Below are 6,000 nucleotides of genomic sequence, written 5' to 3' on the forward strand. Positions count from 1 at the left end.
CCCCATTTTACAGATGAGGGAACCGAGGCACAGAGAAGTTAAGTGACTCACCCAAGGTCACACAGCAGACACAAGCTAACCAGGTCGGGCACGGTCCGTGACCTACACGGGGCTCGCGGTTTTAATCCTCGTTTTACAGATCAGGTAACAGGCACAGAGGAGGTCACATGCCCAAGGTCAAGGGCAAAGCGGCCCAGCTGGGATTGGAACCCAGGTTCTTCTGACTCCCAGGCCAGTGCTCTCCCTACTAGTCCACACTACTTCTCTAATTTCTTGATCGTCTTCACTGTGTACACCCCAACTGAGTGTATGACCCTTGCTGAGATCCATTTACAGAAGGCTAATCTGAGAGAGATTCTTCCAGTGGGCTGTGGATGCAGGAAATGAGTTTAATGAGAGGACAGAAGCACACGGCGTACTAGGAAATTTCATGTCTTATGTCCGCAGAGACAACAAAAAGGAACACTGAAAACTTGTTAAAAGTTTATGAGTCTGACAAGAAAGAAGATTTGGGTGAAAGGAGAGCCAAGTAGAGGGAGTTTGAGAGTTGTGGTGGAGACTGGGCCTAATCTGAGGAATACTAGGATGTGTGATTTCAATCATGTGAGTGTCCCTACTTCACTATTTGAAAGCTGGCAGCCCAGACAAAAGTCCCTCCAGGGCTGAATTGCCATATTTTTAGCTGCAGGCTAGACAGGGACTGTGTCTTGGTCTTTGTTTTCTTCTGAATGTGACTGGATCTCAGTAAATAGTAATAGCCTTACATTCTTCAACTAAAATTGCTTTATTTAAATCAAGATTACTGGCTAACACCAACATTTTCAATATAAAAGAGTCAAGACCATCCTAAATGATAGTATTTCCAAAAATTATTGACAACGCTCTACTTCTGGAGACCAAATATCTCGTTCAAATGAAATCCTTATAACTAGTTGCAGCACAGTTCTGAGGGATGTGAAGTTCATTATTACTAAAACTGGAGCCTTTATTCTGATGAGTCTCGCCCTTAGTGACAAGGAGCCTTACACTCCTGCCTTTCATTAAAGAAGAACTGTAGGCAGATAACAGAAATTGCTTTACCTTCTGTTGGACAGAAATTACATCTGATTTGGAACACAGCAACATTAGAAATTGAGAATTAATCCAGCTCAAAAGAAGTGAGAATTAATCCTACTTTTTTTTGGACCCCCCTCCCCAGGAGAATGAAGGGAGTCTCCATACTTACAAAATAGGTGAGAGGAATTCTAGAAGCATTTCTCTTCTTTCAACTAATCAACTCCCTGATGAGATCTGGTTTTGCAATAATAATAATTATGGTATTGAAGCGCTCACCATGTGCTATGCACCGGGATAGATGCAAGATAATCAGATCAGACACAGTCCTTATCTTACATAGGACTTGCGGTTTTAAGGGAAGGGAAAGCAGGTAATTAATCACCATTTTGTAAGTAAGGAAACTGAGGTACCGACTTGTCCCAAGGTCACACAACAGGCAAGTGATGAGTCCAGGATTAGAATGCAGGTCTCCTGACTTCCAAGCCTGTGCCCTTCGAGAAGCAGCATGGCGTAGTGGATAACGCATGGGCCTGCGAGTCAGAAGGTCGTGGATTCTAATCCTGAATCTGCCCCTTGTCTTTTGTGTGACCTCGTGCAAGTCGCTTAACTTCTCTGTGCCTCAGTTCCCTCATCTGTAAAATGGGGGTGAAGACTGTGAGCCCTCTGTGGAACAGGGACTGTGTCCAACCTTATTTTCTCATATCTACACCAGCGCTTAGAACACTGTCTGGCCCATAGTAAGTGCTTAACAGATACCTTAATTATTATTATTATTTCCACCAAACCATGGTGCTTATAGTAGTAGACAAGCACCAGCTACTAAAGAGCCACTGATGTAACCTGGACTGGAAAACAGACTCCTAATACACATCTCCACAATTGGCAAAGAAGTAAATTAATCAGTCTGGGCCCTGGTTTCTTATCTGAAAAAAGCCAGCCCCAACACAAAGGAATACAGTTCATTTTGACCAAGCCGCTGCTGGCCCCTACCAACAGAGAACAGCATTGTCCTGGTTTGACTCCACTTGGCTTAGGTGATCGAGGAACAGCAAAGTCTAAAAACTCTTTCCTGCACAAAGTTTCACAGGAGAACAACGTTGCACAGGCTGCATCTAACACCAAATCATCCCATTTGGGGTTCACATCCCTTGAAAAAAAAATCTTGTCTTGCCTTCAATCATCTACCTTTCCTCAATTTTCACTTGGAAAAACAAATTCTAATGGGTTGGGGCATGAGCAAAGTTGCCAGGATAGAAACCAGGCAGGAGAAAAATGAGCAGTGACGCTGACTGAGAGAGATTTAGGGCTATCTAAATCAAGACTGGGAACAATTTGATCAACAATCTGGAAGAGGGAATTGACAGCATGTTAAGAAAACCAAACTTGGAGGCGTTGCTGCCCAGCTGGGGAAGACCAAAAAGGCACCAGTTGCTACCAAAGGAGTTGGAAAATTGGCAGGAAATGAAATGCGAAGCCAATCCAGTGATGCTCTACAAGAGAATCCCTGAATCTGATTCACTGGGCAGAAGAAACCTAGAAAGCATGACTAGGTGCTAATGGGGCCTAAAAAGTGATCCTAGCATGTTAGATGTAAAAGTATAATAATAATAATAATGATTATTATGGTATTTGTTAAGCACTTACTACCTGCCAGGCACTGTTCTATGCGCTGGGGTAAATACAAGGTAATCAGGTTGTCCCACATGTAAAAAGCCACATTTTACAGATGAGGTAACTGAGGCACAGAGAAGTTATCTGACTTGCCCAAGGTCACACAGCAGACTACTGGCGAAACTGGGATTAGAACCCATGACCTCTGACTCCCAAGCCTGTGCTCTTGTCACTGGGCCATATAAGGGAGATGGAGCTACCAAACAGGTTTGGTTTCCTAAACTGCGGCAGGAAGGTATAACTTTAACAACAACAACAACAGTATTTGTTAAGCGCTTACTATGTGTCAAACACTGTTCTAAGTGGTGGGGTAATCAGGTCAATCAGGTCCGAGACAGTCCCTATCCTTACATAATAATAATAATATTGCTGGTATTTGTTAAGCGCTTACTATGTGCCGAGCACTGTTCTAAGCGCTGGGGTAGACACAGGGGGATCAGGTTGTCCCACGTGGGGCTCACAGTCTTAATCCCCATTTTACAGATGAGGTAACTGAGGCACCGAGAAGTGAAGTGACTTGCCAAAGTCACACAGCTGACAAGTGGCCGAGCCGGGATTTGAACCCATGATCTCTGACTCCAAAGCCCGGGCTCTTACCACTGAGCCACGCTGCTTCTTCTTCTACATGGGGCTCACAGTTTAAATAGGTAGGAAAAGTGGTATTGAATTCCCAGTTTACAGTTGAGGAAACAGACACAGAACAGTTAAGTGACTTGTCCAAGGTCACACAGCAACCAAGTGGCAGAGATGGGTTTAGAACCCAGGTCTTCTGACTTCCAGGCCCTGGCTTTTCCCACTAGGCCAGGCTGCTTCTCACCTTTGTGTGGGAAAGTATGGTACTTTTCTCATCTTCTTAGGTAAAATAACTTCCAGGACCCACTATTCAGCTCTGAGATCTCCGAGGCCTGAGGAATACTGAGAAAAAGAAAAAAAGAATGGCAGAATACCTAACTAATACCATAAGGCTGGAGGAAGTGAAAGAGCTGGAAACCGCTGAGAACTCCATCATCCGTCTCCACCTGAAATATCCCGGGAGCTTTCTATCTGGATCGCAGGGGACTGATTTGTTCCCACTAGAAAAGTCTCACAACGAACTGCTCCCCAGCCCAAATCCAGTGGGTTTATATTTGGGCTGGAGCCCGTCCATCGGGCCAGAGCCTCAGCAGGGGCAAACAGTAATGCATTCTTAGTGTGGCCACTCTTGGGGCTCGCTGGGGGCTGCAGCCCCAGGCCTTGGACAGGGGAGGTTAAATCAAGGATGAATGAGACTAGACTGCAGTGGCGTGATAGAAAGCAATTCAAGATCTGAGTCCTAAATCCTGGAATCTCTGCTCTCCTGTCTCTCTCCCATATCCCTCTGTTCTGACTCCACTGGCCTTTGGTGGGGACCATTTCAGCCCCAGAAACATGCAGCAGGCAGGACGTTCTCTCCTTGCTGAAACAGTCTCATCTATCGGGGTTTGGCCCTACGGCGGTTCTCTACTTACGCTCACAAAAGCCATTCACAAGGGGTACAGGGTCCAGGAATCACGGAGGTTGAAGAGAAGACATTCAGTATAATCTGGGTTCTCATCCCAGTTCTGCTACTTGTCAGCTGCCTGACCCTGGGCAAATCACTTAACTTCTCTGTGCCTCAGTTATCTCATCTGTAAAAAAGAGATTAAGACTGTGAGCCTCATGTGGGACAGGGACTGTGTCCAACCTAAGTATCTTATATCTTCTCTAGTGCTCAGTACAGTTCCTGGCACATATTAAATGCTTAACAAATGCCATCGAAAAAGAAGTTCAGGCCTTAAATCTCTCCCTGTCCCGGCCAACACTGTGGGCACTGCTTTCACCTCTCTGCATATCCTAGAACCAGAACTCCAAGCACCTGCCATCAGTAGGGCAACGGGAGAGGGGTGACAGGATTGGGGGGGGGGGAGGAGGACGGGAACAATCTCACTCATGATTCAAAGTCCCCAGTCCTCTTGCTCCTCCCTCTCAGCCATCCTGCATGGTGGCAGTGTTCCAGAATCCACTTGCTCGGTTCAGGGCTCTCTGCAATCCAGACCAAACAGTCCTACCCTGAAATGACCCTGATGTTTGGTCCTTTGAGCTTTTGTGGGACAGAGAACTCCTCTGGGATGAAGTTTCTGTGATTTGGACTTCCTGTATGATGTCCCTGGGTGGGGGTGGGGATTGAGGTAAAGCGAATGGATTCTGGAGAGAAAATTGAGAGTGAATAAGGTTGGGCCAAGCTGATGTTGTAAACTGGAATATACAGGCAGAAGGATCAGCCTCACATACTAACATGAGAAGGGTGTGATCAGCACCACGCTAGTCTATTCATCCCAGAGTGCTATCCCCAATGCTGTCCCTACTCCTTACAGCTCTCCTCTTGTTGGAGATAATAATAATAATAATAATAATAATAGTTTTCATTATGCATTTACTATGTATCAAGTGCTGGGGTAGATACAAGGTAATCAGATCAGACACAGTCCCCGTCCCACATGAAGCTTACAGTCTACGCATTTATTATGTTCCGGATACTGTACTAAGCACTGGGGTAGACAGTTACGAGCTAATCAGGGTGGACACAGTCCATGTCTCATGTGAGGTTCACAATTAATCCCTATTTTACAGATGAGAGAAGTGGGGCACAGAGAAACTAAGCGACCTTCCCAAGGTCATGCAGCAGACAAGTGGCAGAGCTGGGATTCGAACTCAGGTCCTCTGACTCCCAGGCCTGTGCTTTATCAGTTAGGCCATGCTACTTTTCTGTTTTACAGGTGATGAAACTGAGGCACAGAAAAGTTAAATGACTTGCCCAAGGTCACACAATGGACAAGTGGTGGAGCTGAGACTAGAACTCGAGTCTCCTGATTCCCAGTCCCATGCTTTTTCCTCCAGACCTAGCTGTCTTCCATCAGCTAATATCTTTAATTTTTCTCTCTAATAACCCAAGGGAGAGCCAGCTGGTAAAATGCCTGGAACCTGGAAAAGAGCTTAAGTCAGATGATAGCCACAACTGAGAGTCACTGTTTTAAATTTTTGAGAAGAGGAGTTACAAAATGAGGCAGTCAGTCCTACAAAGTTGATTTGTCCTGCTATTAATCAATGATCAATCAATAAATGCTATTTATTTATTAAGCACTTACTAAGTGCTTGGGAGAGTACAATATAACAGAGTGGGTAGACACATTCCCTATCCACAAAGAGTTTACTGCCTAGATGGATCCGGCAAAGGGAGAGACAGGAGATGGGAAAGCCAGCAAGGAGGTAGTAGTC

The sequence above is a fragment of the Ornithorhynchus anatinus genome, chromosome 10 (assembly GCF_004115215.2).
Source record: "Ornithorhynchus anatinus isolate Pmale09 chromosome 10, mOrnAna1.pri.v4, whole genome shotgun sequence".
In the NCBI taxonomy this organism is placed as follows: domain Eukaryota; kingdom Metazoa; phylum Chordata; class Mammalia; order Monotremata; family Ornithorhynchidae; genus Ornithorhynchus; species Ornithorhynchus anatinus.